At 39.2% G+C, this 18867-nt stretch overlaps 1 long non-coding RNA gene across 1 annotated transcript in view; it reads left to right on the top strand.

Annotated features, from left to right (window-relative positions):
• The window catches only part of LOC147912344 (uncharacterized), a 170723-nt gene that overhangs the window by 35574 nt on the left and 116282 nt on the right, over positions 1–18867 (top strand). Inside the window, exons 3-5 of the long non-coding RNA XR_015550013.1 lie at positions 1115–1244; positions 2080–2196; positions 5429–5538. This is a non-coding gene — a long non-coding RNA (uncharacterized LOC147912344). The remainder of the gene's footprint in view (positions 1–1114; positions 1245–2079; positions 2197–5428; positions 5539–18867) is intronic.

Below are 18867 nucleotides of genomic sequence, written 5' to 3'. Positions count from 1 at the left end.
AACATGCATTTTTTCCAGAATATATTTGGAATTAATTATAAATATAATATTATGTTTAAAATTACGTATCAGTTGAATAACTTAACCGTTTCCTCCAACATAAAAATTCTTTCCACGGAGGAGAATGTCTTAGCCTGGCTTCGTCTGAAAGCAGAGGCTGAGACAAGTGTTGCATGCAAGTAGTTTCTTTGGGGACTAGTTGCAGAGGCCAGAAGGGAAGAATAGGGGCATGAAATGAGGAAGGAAGGAAAGCCGAATAAGGATGAGTTATCAATTTCGCTACTGCTGGGGCTTGACTGGTGTTGGATCTTGCTGCAGTCTTCTGAGGAGCCTATGAAATACCTTTCAGAACTGTCCAACTGGGGACTGAGAGGTGGGAGCATTTATCCTTCATCTTCGCCTCCATGGTCAGTGGTAGCCCCACAGCATTGACTGTGCTGCCCTCAAGGTGGTGCGTGCCTGAGCCAAGATCAGGTGCACAAAAGCCCTGGGGTAGGAGCAAGGCCTCCTGGAAGAAGTACGGGCCAAGATGGGGTGCTGTCAGTTTGCATTTTGGGAAGCTGTTGGAAGCCCGCAGAGAACTGGTTTCTGCAGTAGTGACTGTAGTCAGGGGTGGGCTAAAAAGATGATGGTGCGCGTGAAGGGCCAGTAGAGTAATGCTTTCGGGAACGTGGGACTAGAAGTTGAGGGTGGTAAGGGGCATGCCCTAGGGCGATGTGTGGGGTGACTGAGCCACTATCTCTTTGCCAAGATCCAGCACTCTTTTGCTGAATCCAGATGCTTTTTGACAGTGCTCCTTCTGCCCCCCGCAAAATGTTTAAAATGCATCCTCCCTTTCCCCTCACAATCACCTATTAATTTACACTGTTACATAAATATAATATGTTACTTCTTCAAAGTTGTTTATTAGAGTTATAAAAATTAAGACCACTGTGATGTGTTAATAAAGATTCAAAACATACAAATGGGTTTTTTTCTCAAAATATAAAAACTCATTAATATTATGAAAATGTATAGGTGTATGTTTCACAAAACAAAACAGAAAATGTAATTATTTATAAGTGTTTGACTCTATCCTCATCATAATCCACATCCTTCGCTGTGTTGTTGATAGTGGGGTCCTGCTTTTCCAGCATCCATGTAAGGGGGAGGTGATGAGGAAGTAATCGAACTCCAGTTCTGCTGGCAGGTATAACTCCCTCCAACCCCAGACTCAGAAGGACCTGGGAGACTCGTTTATTAGAGTGAGTATTTAATATGTAGTGTCATGAAGTAATTAATACCACATCAGCTGCTGCTGTCCATCTCAGTAGTATTGTCTGTGAAATGGGCTGGCATGACATTGGGCCCAGAGGAAATGAAAAGAAAGCCTCTGATCAAAGGATGCTTTCTTTTATTGTACAGAGAGAGATAAAATGCACGTAAACCAACATTTAAATATTTGATTTAAACATTTGGTTTTATTGGTTTAAATACATTACATGTTTCATTATTGCAAATGACAGAAGTCTTTTCAAATCAAGATTCTGGAAAGCCTTTTCAACTTGTGTTATTTGGAGAAAGAGAAGCTAATACTGTTTTTTAGTCATTCCTGATAATTATTACTATTGAGTCCTAATGAAGAGAATTAGAAAATATCCCCTTAATTAAAACTGCTTCAAATCAGAAGGTATAAAGGACTTCTTCATCCATAAAATAGGTATGATAATTGTGTCTTCAGTTTAGCATACATAATGAGATTCGAGCAGAGCTTGTCACCCAGTAAGCTCTCTGCAAATGTTAGTTATTAGTATTATGTTTATGTACTACAACCTACTTGAGCTATCGGATGCTTATCTAAATCTCAGTAGTAAAAACATCTAAACATTCCAAGCCAATAACAGTCTAACAGTAAAGAGGCCATTAACAACACTATAACTATCTTTAAACCCAAAACTTTAAAATCAGGTGTAATGCGTACTTCTGAAAATTAAGCATATGGAAAATATAAGTCATATCCTCAATTATTCTTCAAATATCCTCAGTGTGTATATTCCAGATGAAATGTATCAGGTGCAAATTCCTTCATTTATTCAGCAGATCTTTAGTGACTTCCTACAATGTGCCAATGTATTAGGGGCAGAAGATTCACCAGGGACAACGACAGAGTCCCTCTGTGAGCTTAAACTGTGATGAGAAAGACAAGACAATGAAAAAGTAAGTAAACACATAAAAAAGGTAATTACAGACTGTAATAAGGGTTTAAGAAAAATAAACACAGTAATGAGATAGAGTAGCTATGGGGGGAGAGTAGCTATGGGAGGCCATTCTAGATGGAGGTCGTAAAGACTTCTCTGAGGAGGTGATATTTGTGCCAAACTTTAAGAATGAAAATAAGCAAGTCAAGTGAAATGATGGAAGAGAGGGGAGGGAGAGGAAGCATTTCAAGTAGAAAAACCAGCAAATGCAAAGGCTTAGAAGTAAGAAAAGGTTTGGTGTGTCCACTGCAACGGGAAGGAAGACCATGTACTTAGACCGTAGTGACTAAAGGGGAAAATTGTGTGAAGGGAGGTTGAAGAGGAGAATAGTTAGGGATTTGGCTTTATTCTGAGAGAAATGGGATGCCACTGAAGGGTTTAAGCAAGGGGTAACATAATCTCCCTTATGTTTAAAAATATCTGCTGTTTTGTGGAGAATGGGTAGTTGGTGTTGTGGAGGTGAGATGAAACAAAAAACCAGTTCAGAGACTCTGGAATAGTCCTGGGGAGAGATGGTTGTGTCCTGGAATATGGTGGAAATGCAAATGGAGAGCAGGGAATTGACCTGAGATGTGTTTTGGAGCCAGAACTAACAAGACTTGCTGATGGATTAGAGGGTATGGGGAAAGGAATCATTGAAACAAGTCAGTGGATTGTGGTTCTGTTTCCTGAAGTGGGAAAGCCTTGGGGAAGAGCTATGTTTTTGTCTTCTGGGATGCCTATTACACATTCAAGAAAAGTTTTCAAGTAGGCAATGGCGAGGTCTGGACTTAGATCTAGGTATATGTTTGGGAATTGTTATTGCAGATGTTATTTAAAAGCGTGGGACTGAATGTGACTATCACAGGATGCTGCTGAAGAAATAAGTATAATAAGAAGAAAACAATGAGCAAGGATTTGGCAACAAGAGGTGTTTGGTGACTTAACAGAAAGTTTGAAGAGTGGATTGAAAATAAGGAAGCAGATATAGACAACTCATTCAAGGAGTTTTGCTGTGGAAAGAAAGAGAAAAAGAAAGTGCTCGCTGGGTTGGGAGGTATGAGGTCAAGGGAGTTTTTTTTTTTTTTTTTTAAGATGGGAGATAGGAGAAGTATTTGCAGATGGTTGGAAATGATCTAGCAGAGATAGTGGATGGATAACAGGGCACAAGGAGATTACTGCCGCTGTGAAATCCTTGAGAAGGTGAGAGAGTTGGAGCAAAAGCATTTGTGGAACCAGTTGTTTTTGATAGGCATATAAACACTTTCAAAACTGAAAGCAGAGGAAACATTTGTAGAGTTGATGGTGGCACTATGATGGAATTCTAATCTAGTAGTTTCTATTTTTTTCAATGACTTTGAGGCAGGATCCTCATCTGTGAGGGTAGAGAGGAGGTTTGCAGAGAAGGGAAGGTTGTCTTGGACAGTGGGAAAATGGACTTGCTTGGGAAGAGTTGTAAGGTTGTTGGGAATTGGTGACTGATCATTTTAGATTTGTTATCATGAAATTAAGGTGAAATGAATACGCCAATGTGTGATATTTGCTAGTAATATCCAGCTGCTGTGGGGCAGGCAGATGAAAGGAAGAGAGCAAAAAAGAGGTTTGTTTTGTTTTGTTTTTCAGTTAAATACAATAGAGCAAGATAAGATGAGGATGTTTCCAACAGCATGATTATAGTCATGGACCACGGAATCTAGCTTGAATGAGAAGGGAAGTGAAGATAAGAAGGGGGTGAACAAGTAATGAAGCCATGGTGGAGATCACAGTAGAGGAATTAATGAAGTGGGTGTTCTAGAGTGAGCGAGCTGGAAGAAGCGAAGGATCTGAGTGGGATGTTTCACATGGAGATTTTGGCGGTTATGCATTTACTGACAAATGCAAGGTCTCAGTTGTAACAACAGGAATGGATGGCTAAGGTGGAGCAGAAGTGTTTGGAAGTGAAATCAGAGAAATGGTAAACCAGAGTTTTTGATGAGTCATCCATATGGCTGCTGAAGTTCCAAGGAATGATGAATGGGGTAGGGGCGGAGGGAGATGTAGGTAGTCAGGTAGAAATGTCTTTGATAAATAGGAGGTCAATATAAATAGGACCATAGAGGAGAGCCTTCCTGGCATAGCAGGAAGGCAGAGCTTGAAGGGAAATGTGGGTTTTAAAAGCTTTTGGAGAAATAAATGGTTTAGAAGCAGCATGTGGATCAAAAAGAACACCAGGCTCCTTTCCTGTCCTAAGCCAGCTGCAGAGAACGATTTCAGCTTAGCACAGGGACAAACACAGACAAAAGGGCATTCAAAGAAGAATTGAGAGTGTGAGTGTTTGTTGGTCATACATCTGAAGTTTCAGAAAGCACAGTAAGCCGGTGAGAAAGGGAGAGGGAAGGGTTAGTTAGGAGATGTAACATCAGGTGTCAGTCCTGTGGATGCTGAATGTCTTGGGAAACAGGTTTTAGGTAGTGATTGACTGTTCTCTTCTGAGAGCTGGTGTGGTGATGAAGAATACAATCATGTCATGGCCCAGCTGTTAGACACTGACATACACAGATAAAATTTATATAAAAACTGCTGTGACACAGAAGACTTGCACACATGTTTGAAATGTTTGAACTATCACTTGTGTGTATCATGGAATGTTTGAATGGTAAAATCTTAGGTTGTAGCACTTAAGGAGCCTCATAGGATCCCTGCTTCTCTCTGATGGGGGATCAGTTTTTAGGTTGGGCTTGTCTTGAAAATTTCTCTCCCTACAGAGAGGAGTTGGGTAGAAACTTAAAGAATGAAATTTTCAAGTTAGAATAGAAACCACATTTCTAGTAGCTGGTTATCGGCATTTTTTTTTTCAGATTGCATTGCAGAGGGCAAAACATCTCCTTAGGAAACAATGGGAAAGAACTCTGTTATTTTGAATCTGAATTCTGAGAGGTTGTAGACATAGAGTCTGTGTCAGTGCTCTCATATGAGAAATTGACCATAACTTACACTTGCACGGGAAAAGAACACCATGGGATCGGGAAAAAATGGACAGTAAGAGAAACAAGTAAAGAGAGGTAAGAGGCTAGAGGCTTCGCTAATTCTTAGTAGGGGGATTTAATATTAGAACCTCATTGTGTATTTATAGTTTTTTGTGTAATTATGCCAATGCATATACAGTAACCTTTTACATTTCGATTTCATAATGTTGGGTTCAGTTATTCTCAACCTTTTTTTTTTTCCTCAAGTTCCAAGACAAAGAATATCTCCCAATACTCTTAAATATAGATATCTGGACTGAATTGAACTTAGATGACAATTGCTGTCAAGATTCTGGAACTCAGAATGGGCAAACCAGGTAAGCTGTGCCATTTTTAGAATGTTGTTTTAATAAGGCTTATTCCTGTCTGGGTCGGCTGCATTGTACATATGCAGTCACCAGGCTGTGAGTATGAAGAGTTATTGCCATGACAACCAGGACTGACTGACTTGCCTTTCAGAAATGGTAACGATTCAGCATGTTTGTAGATGATACCTGTGGTTCTCAATGACATTCCAGAAGGTCATACAGTTTTGGCAAATGGTTCACAGTTTTGGCAAATGGTTCCCAGTGGTGTGGACCACTGGGTAAGGAAAAATGGGAGTTAAGTTCTAGTCATGCCTCTTTATGAGCCAAATGTGGAACCTCAGGCAAGTCTATGGGGGCCTCAGTTTTGTCATCTATTTACTAGGAAGCTATAGGCTAGAGTATATGGTCTTTAAGGTTGTTTATAGTTCTAAATTTCTCTAATTCCATAGATTTATGTATTATGAGCATGTGGAACAAGATAATCTATCTACTTACTCCATAATTGTCATCACCTTTAAACATTTTGTGAATTCTTTTTTATTTTTTATATATATATATTTTTTAAAATTTATTTTTGTGAATTTTCTTTTTGCCTTACCTTCAGAACTGACAGCTTACTCTCCAGATTTTGATTAAAAAAGAACAACTCAAAACTCTTGGGGGTTACAAATAATCCATGAATAAAGATGATTCTAAAAATTTTTTGAGCAGTTGCAGCTTTATTGGGCTGCAGGTGTAATTTTTCAAGGTGATGGATGGTTCAACTCATTTGATACATGTATGTACACTGGAATTTTTTTTACACGTCAAAGCATGTACTTCAACCAGCAGTTAATTATTTTGATTATCGTTCACAATAGCAATATGAACTAACTCTGCTTTGTGAATTTGTTCTTTGTTCTTCCTGGCTGTGTGTAGTGGCTGGTGATCCATTTTAGCTATCGTTTATATAATAGTTATCTAACTCCTGAGTTTTGTGTAATATAAAGCAATGTTTCATAATGAAGAGTTTTGTCTGTTCTTGTTCAAGTGCTCTATTTCTTCCATCATTTGAAAAGCTAGCCATGGTAGTATGGTTTCAATGTCAGACGTCCTCTTTATTGTAAAAAATAGATTGACCCACATTTAGATGTTTTCCTGCTCAAAGGACTTGGAGAGAACTTTTCCATAACACTTAGTCATTGCCCTTTTCACAATCCCTCCTCCCCCAGCTTCTAAGTAGGCTCCTTGGGCAACTGGAATCATCATTTCCTTGGATGAGGGCACATAGAACCAACCTGTTGGTTACTTGATATGGAGACCCAAATATGGACTTGCTTCTTTTGGACCATATTTCTCTTGTGACTTTGGCAGTGGGGATGACTCAGTTTGTCTTCTAACTTTGCTCTTTCTTATCTGTTCACTCTTGCATCTTTATTTCCTACTCTTCTCTCTCTATTCCCTGCCATTTCCTTAATCTCATACCTTTTATCAGGTCTTCCAATATTTCGTTTTCCATTCCCTTAAATATTCCTAGACCTTCATCTGAATTCTTGTGCTTCTCTTTATTTATTTTCATTTTTCTTATAAGCTCATGCCTTCATAACTGTGGCAGGCTTCATGGGCATGGCACTCATGAAGTTACATGTGCCCCACACTTAGAAGGCCTCATGCTTGGGTTAATGTTCTGCTGTTGCCATCTTGAAATTTTTAATAAGCTTTGAACTATGACCTCTGCCTGTTCTTTTTGTACTGGGCCCCACAAATTATATAGCTGTTCCTGACTGTAGCTATTTTTTTCCCTTTAGTTGGGTAAGTGGTTTTTGTTTTAGTTCATCTCTAATTCTTTTTCATTCCTCATCGTATTTTTTCATTTATTGCCTTCCTGTGGTACGTCATTTTGACCACTATTTTAGTATTGCCATATTTAGCTCTCATATCCTTCAGGAACATTTAGCATTATATAAAAATAGTATATGGTCAACTTTTGATTGGGCACCCTGACTAAGGGAGAAGGGAATGAGAGAATCAATGACGATTATAATTCGTATGGGGAGTAATCATTTTGGAGAGCAGTGTATGGTTTTTCACCTTCAGGAGATTTACCTTTTTATTTGTGTTTGCTCGGTTAATTGGTCTGCACCCCTGAATACACAATAATTGGTGGTTGGGGGAGCCTGCTGAGTGGCAAGTGTAGCTAACCTGAGGTTAAATATCTGCTAATAAAGGAGATTGACTGTTCTCATATTTGGTTCTCAGACATATGAAAAATGAATTATTTTTTGGTTTTCACAGGTTTACTTGAGGGGGTTATTAGCAGAATGTAAAGACTTTTCTAATAATATTCAGAGACCTTTTTTGGTTTTGACAAACCCAGTGGCCTATTGTTATCTTTTGACCTGGGGGCACCTGAGTCACTTTATTCCTGACACCGTCTGCCCAGAAGCACTTAAATAGTATTAAGTCTGTTGTGCCCCCAGGTTGACCCAGTACATTATCTTCTTGTTGTTTTTGTTTAAACAAACCTTTTCAGATCACTTACTAGGTGCCAGTCACTGTTCTAAGCACTTTAAAAACACAAACTCATTTAATCCTATTAAGTACTTACTATTAATTATCCCCATCCTATAGTTGAGGAAACTGAGGCACAAATAAGTTATATAACTTTCCCAAAGACACAGCCATTAAGCGCTTACACAAGGATATGAACCCAGGCCGTGTCACTTGAGTCCAGGTGACATGCTGCTGTTCTTTTTTTGTGAAGAAGATCAGCCCTGAGCTAACATCCATGCCAATCCTCCTCTTTTTGCTGAGGAAGACTGGCCCTGAGCTAACATCCGTGCCCATCTTCCTCCACTTTATATGGGACGCCACCACAGCATGGCCTGACAAGCGGTGCGTCGGTGCACTCCCGGGATCCGAACCCAGGCCGCCAGCAGCGGAGCGCACGCACTTAACCGCTACGCCACGGGGCCGGCCCCCACGCTGCTGTTCTAATATAGGATCTGTTTAATTTTATCCATTCACATCCTTTTAGAGTTGGAATCTTAGACGGCTGATGGATGAAAGCCTTAACATAGTAAAGAACTTCCTAAAAGTCTCTATTTCTTTAACTTTTCTTCAGTTGGCAACACATAATAACAAGTAAGTGAATATGTAGGAAAAAAAAAAACCAGGCAAACCTATATATTAAAACTGCATGTGACTCTAAAGCAAAAACTTCTGAGATGCCATCCGGGCTCTTACTGAGATGAATACTTGACAGTATGTTCCTGGGAACTAACGTTAAAGAGATGCTTCAGTGTCACAGTCCCTTTGGAAACCTGTGATCACAGCAGGTGACATTGGTGACATCTTTTATCTGTTGCCATACTTCTTCTTTTGGCTAGACATTACAGAGTGTGGAGTTAGATGGCCAATCAATGTGCTGCATCAGGATCAATAGATCTCAGTAAGCATTCCATTAGGCCCAGGGGCCTTCCATTTCTCAGTCCTGTCTGGGCTTTGCACATTCTTTCATGAAAAAAGAGAGTTTGGGGATTATTTTCTCTACCTGTAGCTTCTCATGGACAAATGAATCCCCTATTGTAGAAATCTAGTCAATAAAGCTGTCAGAATTCTTAAAATATTGACAGTAGAGCCACGTTCAGTGTACTTAACCTCTGTAGTAAGTTCTGGGTGTGAAATACGAGAGAGGGAAATGATATTTATAAGAAAGTGCCTTAAAGTTTAAAAGTAAGTTAAAAATGTTAGATGGAAGAAAAAAACGTTAGGTGGTAGAAAAGAAGTTGGGAGAACTGAGTTCTTGCCTTGGTTCTGCCACTAAGAATTCTGGGCAGTTAATGAAATCTCTGCAAAATGAGAGAATTTAACCTAATAATTGTTAGTGTGCCTAACAGCCCCAAATGCTGAATTTTTTGACTTGTAAAGAATTTTATTCCCACAAGTCCATTTCAATCCTGGGTGGATAGACACCTATGGAATTCACATGATCCAAAATCATATAAGAAATGGCATATGGCTATTGTTATTATGACCTCTACCCTTTCTTTTTCTGGCACCTAAGTATCTCTTCTTCTCACTTGCTCTTTCTCACGACCCACCCGTCTCGCTGCCAATAGAAAGTCAGAAACCACATGATAGCTTTGCTCCTATTCTAGAACTTAAGAATTTTTTCTCTGATCTCTGTCTTCAGGGAACAGGCAAATAGGGCTAGTGTGGGTAGCTTTACCTTCTACATAATTTAATTTCTCTCTTAGAATCCTAGGAATTATGCTGACCCAAAATAACACTTTCATATATGAGTTAGGGTAATGCTAGCAGCTATAACAGAGGAATGTCAGGCCTCAAGTGGCTTTATGTAAATCGGATATCGTTGATCAACTGGTGTCTCTCCTTCAAGCAGTGCTCCAGATATCCAGCTTCCCTTTATCCTGAGGCTCCCCCATCTTCCATATGCACCTTTCAGGGTCACCCCATTGCCTGTAACAAGACAATGGAAGGGGAAAGAGCGTGGAGTGTCATTAGTGGAAACTTCTTATGGGCCAAACCTGGAAATTGTGTACACTGCTTTTGTTCGTATTCCATTGGCTACACCCAAGGTGTCTGGGTAGCCTGACAAATGTAGCCTAGTGCTCTGCCTAGGAAGAAGAGGAAACTGGTTTGAGGAAGAGCTAGTCCAGTAGTTCTCAAATTTTAGTGTGCATCAGAATCACCTGGAAGTTCTATTAAAACCCAGATTGCTGGACCCCAGTCCCAGCGTTTCTATTTCCGTAGGTCTGGAGTGGGCCCAAGAATGTGCATTTCTAATAAGTTCCCAGGGAATGCTGATGCTGCTGACTCAGGGACAGCACTTTGGAAACCACTCAGCGAACGTGTCTTTGTTACCCTTCTTAATCACGTAGCATGAATTATATTTCTTGGGGACTTTCAGTCTTTATTTGAGGGAGAGGAGAGAAAGTTCATTGACTGAGGAGAAAGAAACCTGGCTTGAGAGGAAGTGGGGGCCCCAGATCACAGTGCCCAGAGCTCTGCTCTTGACTCTGCTAAGCTGTGTGACCCCTGCAAATAACTTGATCTCTCTGAACCTTGGTTTCCTGTATGCGAAGTGGAAATTATAACAATATCAGTTCTGCTGAAAACAAGGGACTCTTGAGATCAAATGAGAGAAATATGGGGTGAAACAGTTATCTTCAAAGCCAACATCTGAATTCCCCTCTGGGCAAGAACTATCTTTTTGGAAGGAAAATATCTTGACAATTTACTTGAGGGTGGAAAGTGGGACTTGCAGTGCAAGGTTTGAAAGAAGAAGAAAGGAAATAAAACTGCTCTGAAAGAGAAACGGCTGGGAATTTGGAAGAAGAGAACACCCACAGAGGAGGCCTCGACTAAGTAGGAAGGGCTGCCATTTGCCAAAGCACTTTTTAGAACAGGGATATGTACTGTTCAATTTTCAGCTGTTTGTGTCTCTGGATGTAAAGTCTTTCTTTCTCCCTGAACTTGCAGTAAAACTGTGGTTGTTTTGTTGGTGGAAATCAGCGAAAAGAAAATGAGTTCTGTGTCTGGTTCGGTTCAGAGCAGAGACAAGGAGTGAACGTGAAGACACGGAAGCAAGAGCTCGGAGCCAGAGTTTATCACGGAAACCTAAGCCCCTGAAAATGTGGTCAAGATTCAAGCCGTAAACTTTCATGAAATTAAATCTCAGAAATTTGTGTGGGAAGGGCGTGACACGAATGCTGCAAATATATGATTAATTATTCTTAGACATACCAAAGGACCTCTAAAATGATGACATTTATAGGGGTATTGCTTAAATTACGTTTTTGGATATCTTCCTACTTATTCATTCATATATTATTTACATTATTATAATCTTTATTATACTTTCACTGGGCTTTTAAATGTTATTCTTTTAAGTTTAGGTGTGCATGCATTTTCTGAAAACCATAAAATTACCCAAACAGGACAGATTGAATTTCAAGGTTAGGAAGTTTTTCTAATAATAATTTATGGTCCAAGTATAATCTGATGAAGTAAGGCATTGTGCATGTAGGTACCAACCTGAGACTGTTTGTCAGAGATGGATTAAAAATGGGAAAAATTATTTCTAGCCTTAGCTAGAAATGCTCTTAGAATGCACTAATTATTATTTCCAAAGAATGTTGCATTGTATATACTCAGATATTTTTCAGCAAAATGGCTTAATTTGTAGAGATTCCATCTCATGTAAGATTGTTTCCTATTCATTTTCTTCTGAAATTATAAGAGTAGCCTCTCCCTTAATTTCTAAGAATATTATAACACCTTTATCATCATGGCATAATTTATGAAAGAGTGTAAATTTTCCATTTTCACCTTTGAGAATTATTTTTCCCCAAGCCTCTGCCTTTTGGAGTATTTGCAAAGCTTTGCAAGTGACAGGCGCATCCACAATGCAAAGAATAATCTTTCTGTTGGGCTCTTCCTGGGGTGGTGATTAGCAGCATTTGCACTGAATATTTAACTTCCTCAAAATTGCTTATCTGTGCTGTGCATCAGTGAAAGATCTGGGTGAGCTGTCACTACTTGAAATAATTTAAAGTTTTTCTTGCCAAAAAAAGAAACAAAATATAAAGTGAAAGAAACCTGAGGTTGGGCTTTTAAAATCTTTTCCCTTTATGTGATTTCATCATTTAAAATAACCTGAAACAAAAGCAAAATAGTTGAGATTGAGAAGGGATTTTATGCAGATCAGTGAGGCTGACAGCTCACATTTTTTTGCAAAACTCTTTAAGAATTTTCCTCCGCAGACCCCTCCGCACTCAGTGATAAATGGTGAACGCCATATGGAAAACAATTTCCCATTGTTCAAAGCCGACTGGTGTGGTGTGTGGGTGAGGGGAAGGGGAGGGTAGAGAGAAGTTTATTATAGAGAAGCCAAAGTCAGACAGAGATAACAACTCAAAAGTACTGCGATGACAGATAATTCAAACTTCTTATATCACTTTAACTTAGTACAAAACCCCGCTGCATAGGATTTGTGCTTAATCGCGTTTTTACTATGTAGAAAATAGGCCCCAGAATTAGAATGAAATATACTTTTAGGATGTTCGGTCACTTTCTAAGAAGGTGTGGATGAAAACATTGCTGGCTTGGCTGCACTTCGTCCCTGGTTCCCTCCCTTTCGAGTGGGCTCATGTACCCAGTGGAATCCCCTTCCCTGGATTTACTGAGCTCGCTAATGTATGGGGGTAATGTATGGGGGTGTCCTTCCCTGGTTAGTGTAATAGGGAAAATTGCATTGGCTTATCTATCACAAGTGAAAATCACCTGAGGAATATAAAGAGCATTTGCAATTCTGCGGCCATTATTTCAGAAGCAATCAAAGCAGAGGAATGAAAGTCAAACACAGAGAAAAACGCTGATAGATTGGGCAATCTGCATGGCTCTCTGGGACCATCATTTCAGTGTTCAAGAGGAAAACGCACATTTGAAAGATGGTAAATTCCATCGCATGCAATCAATCATTCATCTCCTAGAGCAACAATAATTGTGGAGGAGGTAGTTGTTCAGACTAACTATGTAGTCATCCCTGCTTGTTTGTTTGTGTGTTTCAAGGGACATTAAATCTTATATAACATTACGTGGACCTTCCTGCCCCATTAGAATATGGCTCCTAGATGATTTTCAAATGCTGGTATTCAGTACCTATCACCTGTGAATGATGAGGTCAGAGTAAGTACTGTAGCCACAAAGAGCAAGATGCTTAGCATTGTCTTTCTTCTAGAACATTTTGTCCTTTCATTCTAGATTTTAAAAATAGGTTATCTGTCTGCATTTTTTGCATTTTTTTCTACCTTTATAATCTGAAGGTGATTTCATTAATACAGTAAATCTTGGTTGACTGATACTTTAGGAAGATGCTTTTTCTGGGTAAACTAAAAGCCTGATACGGCTCTTCCTGATGTTCTTAAATATTTTATTAGCAATGTCTCTCCTCTGCCCCCTTCCTATTCATAGTCTCCTTCAGTTTAATGATATAAAGCAGGTGGAAGGGTTGTCAAAACTGGGTTTCCATTAGAAACAATCTGTGAGAATATGGTGCATTTTCTTCCTTATTTTCCTCATTATTAGGTGTCTCGGGCTCTAAAGACCCATATGGCAGTTTCGAGAAATATATATCCTCCATGAAACCAGTGTTCTGAGAGTTTTCAAGCCAGGAAAATCAGATATATAGTTTTTACATTTTTTTAAAGCTTTCAGAATGTGGACTCTGGGTTTTTCTTTTTCTTCCTAATTCTGAAAAAGCCCGGTCTCCAACACCATCTCCCATCTCGTCCCCTTCTGGTAATGGATGGAACAACACTAGTCACGGAAGACTTAGTCTTGCAGTGAGGTTGAGGGAAGTTTATACATCAGTCTTGATGTTTGGGAAAAAGCGGTTGAGTCACTGACAACTCCTTTAATTATTGATGGTTCATAAATTCTATCATTCTTAACTTTCATTTGTAACCCTTTCTTCCAAATAAATTGAGGCTGGATATTCAAATTACTATTTAGTGGAGGACACTAGAAATAGCTTTCCCTCCTTTTAATTTTTTGACAGGGAGAATTAAAGAGAAAAAAGAGAAAGAAAGGTAGGAAAAGATACAGTGGGGATATGACACTTTAGGATCCCTGCCTTAGAATGGGACAGGAGGCTGTTAATAAGAATGAGGAGAGGGCTGTGCCCTGCTTTATTTGAAGTGACCCCAAATTTTCTATTCCTCCCCTTTCAAATTTTTTATTGAAATATACATACAAAAAAGGGCACATATCATCAGTGCACAACTGGATGCATTTTCATAAATTATCACACTGTGTAATCAACACCCAGGACAATACCCAGACCTAATGCACCTAGAAGCTCTCCTCCAATTTCCGTCCAGTTACTACCCCTTGCTCCCAAAGGGGACCACCATCTTAACTGCCAACAGCACAGATTTGCTTTGCTTCCTTCTTGTTGTTTAATATAAATGGAATAATCCAGAATGCACGCTTCTGTCTGGCTGCTTGCACTCAATATTGTGTCTGTGAGGTTCATCCTTGTTATTGCATGTAGTTTTGGATCGCTCATTCCTCCATTACCTTTTCACTACCTTAATTTGATATTATACGTGTAAATAGCCATTTTCTTTTCTTAGAGGGATGGGAGTGGTTAAGAGCACAGAATCTAGAATGAAGATGTCTGTGTTGAAAATCCAGTTCTTCTATTTATTAGACATCAAGCTCTTGTCGCCTTCATATTCTTATCTATAAAATGGGGATAATAGTAATGTTTTCCTTATGGGGTGAGTCCTTAATAAGGTAGACATTAACTTGCATTAATATATGTAAAGCATTTAGAAGTGTGCCTGGCATATGGACGCACTATGTAAGTGTAAGCTATTACTGGTTCTCTAACTCACTCTTAGTTTTCTTCCTTCCCCATTGCTTCAATCTCTGAGCAGAGAATGGGGGAATAATGTGTGCTAACTGATCAAAAGTAGAGAAGAAATGCCTTTGACAGAAATAAAAGAGGTTCTTCCTCAGACACTGCTGGTGGGAATGCAAACTGGTGCAGCCACTATGGAAAACAGTATGGAGATTTCTCAAAAAATTAAAAATAGAAATACCATATGATCTAGCTATTCCTTTACTGGAGATTTATTCAAAGACCATGAAATCACTAATTCAAAAAGATAGGTGCACCTCTATATTCATCACAGCATTATTTACAATAGCCAAGATGTGGGAGCACCCAAGGGCCCATCAGCAGATGAATGGATAAAGAAGATGTGGAATATATATACAATGGAATACTACTCAGTCTTAAAAAAGACAAAATTGTGCCGTTTGTGACAACATGGATGAACCTTGAGGGTATCATGCTAATGGAATAAATCAGACAGAAAAAGACAAATACTGAATGATTTCACTCATATGTGGAAGATAAACAAACACACACATAGATAAGGAGAACAGATTGGTGGTTACCAGAGGGGAGGGGGGGTGGGGAGGACAAGAGGAGTAAAGGGGCACATATGTATGGTGACAGACAAAAACTAGACTATGGGTGGTGAACACAATGCAGTCTATGCAGAAACTGATATATAATAATGTACAGCTGAAATTTATACGATGTTAGAAGCCAATATGATCTGAATAAAATAATTAAAAAGAGGTTCTTGATATCATTTACTCTTTGCTCCCACTCCATTCATTTTAGACTTAAGTACTTACATTTAATTTTTGATGCTTTATTGTTTAATTAAAAGCTCTAATTACTCACTAGAAATCTAATAAATTATAACATTTAGTATATAGTGATGAAAATTTAACTTGTTACAAAAACTATATTTTCTCATAAAATGATACAGAGAAGTATTAGCATTAAGACTCGCCAGACTTTTGTGCTTTCATCCACTTCCCTGGCCCATTATTTACTGTTAGTGTTGATGGCATAGTCCTGCCTTTGCAGTGTTTATGATTTGAAGTGTTTTATGGGGGTGGTGGTGGTGAGGAAGAGGGGGAACCACACCCTGAATGATCAAAAGTGACTGAAAAATTTACCACCTTCCCTTCACTTCCTCACCCCCACCCACCTTCCCCTCACCCTCATCTCCCACCCCAACCGCCACTTCCTCACGTCCAGGTCCAGATGAGCTGGGAACAATGGTGCAATATCATTTAGCTACAAAAAATAATACATTAATAAATACTAAATTACTTATTTCCCTCTCTTGATAGTTCCCTAAGTAGCATCAGACAGGAAAGAGTCTCACAGACTTGAAAAAGTGTTTGTGGAAATTGTAAATATTTCTATAAGAAAGACATTAGAGGTCCGGCCCCGTGGCTCAGCACTTAAGCGCGCATGCTCCGCTACTGGCGGCCCGGGTTTGGATCCCGGGTGCACACCGACGCACCGCTTCTCTGGCCATGCCGAGGCCGTGTCCCACATACAGCAACTAGAAGGATGTGCAACTATGACATGCAACTATCTACTGGGGCTTTGGGGAGAAAAAGGAGGAGGATTGGCAATAGATGTTAGCTCAGAGCCGGTCTTCCTCAGCAAAAAGAGGAGGATTAGCATGGATGTTAGCTCAGGACTGATCTTCCTCACAAAAAAAAAAAAAAAGAAAGACATTAGAATATGTATAGATATTTTATTATTTAAATCAGACATTAAATTTCTTTAGTATATTGCTTGTGTTTTGTTATTCCTGGTAACTTAGGTCTGTAAAAAACTATGTTCTAAATGCCATCAAGTGCTGTGTTTTCCTGAGAAAGTAGTTCAAGAAAGTTCAGATGAAAATTGCACTGTTTTTGTCTTTGTCTAAAAAATTCTTCACATTTCCTGTTTTCATTGGTATATAATGTGTGAAAACAGCATTTCTAGGAGACGTAGAACACAGATATTATAACGTCTTAAGGATAGCTATCTTATGGAGACACTCTTGACCAGTTTCTCACATCTAAAATTACAAACAATGCTTCAATATGATAGTTTATCTTGAAATACAATTCACCAAACATTTAGGTCAAAGTAAATAAATAACCACCTTGGTTTCATTAGCTCCTCGTGTTGTGAGAAAGCAAGGATGTCTGTAGACACGTGATACTAGTCAACTCAGTTTTGAGTAAGTTTATGTATATGCGACAAATTTTAAATATTTTGATAAGTCAAGTTCCATAGAAATCAACCCAAGGGGGAAAAAGAAAAGAGAAAATGTAAACTCACTGTGTAATGTAATTATATAGAATTCCCATGATTGTAGCCAGGATCCCCTTGAGTACTTCAAGACGAAATTTGATTAGTGATAGTAAAAGCATGTTTGTGAGTTATATGCTTTTGTTTCTGCCTCACACACTTATATCATCATCCCCTTTTCTCAAAGTTTCTCCTCAGCTAATGTTTAGGTATGTCTGTCTGGGTTAATAAAATGATGTATAGCCTTTCTGCACTAGTGGATCAACCCTAAGGGAATATTACTGAGTTATTTCAGAGGAGTTAGGATAAGGTGACCCTGCTTTTCCCGGGACAGTCCAGTTTTAGCACTGAGAGTCCCATGTCCTGGGAAACCCCTCAGTCTGGACAAGCTGGGATGGTTGGTCACCCTAAGAAGATCTTACCCCCAGATATCTCTACCACTAGCCTGTCACAGAATCGGAAAGGAATCCTTTAGACTGAGTGTTGTATTTTCAGGAGACCATGTTAAAATGTAAATGTACCAAGATCACACATGAATACTGGTTTTCACCATTCACTTGGTACTGGGAGTATTTTATTTACTGGAATCCATGTAGCTTCCACTTCAGACAGCAGAAAGCTGCACCATGATGGAAGAGTAATTATTCATAATGGGCCAAAAAGGAAAAGAAGAACCGTTTGTTAAGCACCTACTATGTGCAAAGGAGTATGATGGGCTCTTAATAGACATAGTTCAGCAATAAGGCACTGGGTCTCTGGGGAAGGTGTCATATTGGGTTAGAGGGCGGGAAGGATGAGGAGCGAATCCTCTAAAAGGTGAAGAAAGTCATTACTTACCTGAGTGGCGAAGATGGAGCTGAGGTCACCCCCAGATCTGCTCTTGGGCTCCGCATCTTTCCAACAATGTAATTGTGAGCAGAAGTCTTAACCTCCAACGCCGAGTTTCCTCATCACTAAAACTGGGATATAATGCTTCCTCACAGGGATTTTGTGTTTTGTGAAAATGAAAGGAAATAATATGTGTAAAATACTTAGGATAGTACCTAGTACCTAGGAAGCAGTATATGAATTGAAGCTGCTACTCCTCGTGCTGCTGCTGTTGTAGTTGCTCAGGGAAGTCTGATCAGAAAGCCATGGCCTCGGAGTGGGTGATACTCATCCCTGCTTTCAAGAGCCTGTCGTTGCTTTTGTCTCTTTGACATGTATTTGATGCCTTTCACTGGGTTTTTTGTTGCATGTGTGCACATGGGTACACAAATAGGAAAAAACAACAACAAAAAGCAGTTGACTTTGTTTCTAACATCATCATCACAGGAGTGTTCTTTTTCTTCTGTGCCCCATTCTGAGCCCTGTTCCATAGGGTTCTCTCAGGCATCAATTCAATGCTTCCAATTTTTATGGGATTTAAGTTACATGTAAGGTGCTATATAAATGCAAAATAATAAAAAAGCAGAACAATTTTGGTCATTTCCAGATCTATGCTATCAAAAGGACTGTACAAAATTCTTCATTTTCCTCCACAATGCTCTGCCTGAGCATTATGTATGGTAGTAGGCCAACACGAATGAGAATTCATCCAGCTAAGACATCTCACTTATTCACAGGTGAACTGATGGCCTAAACTATCATCAAATTTCACTAGCAACATTCCA

This window comes from Ceratotherium simum, chromosome 36 (assembly GCF_057802395.1).
Source record: "Ceratotherium simum simum isolate JZ-2026a chromosome 36, ASM5780239v1, whole genome shotgun sequence".
In the NCBI taxonomy this organism is placed as follows: domain Eukaryota; kingdom Metazoa; phylum Chordata; class Mammalia; order Perissodactyla; family Rhinocerotidae; genus Ceratotherium; species Ceratotherium simum.
This window is presented reverse-complemented; position numbering and strand designations above follow the sequence as displayed.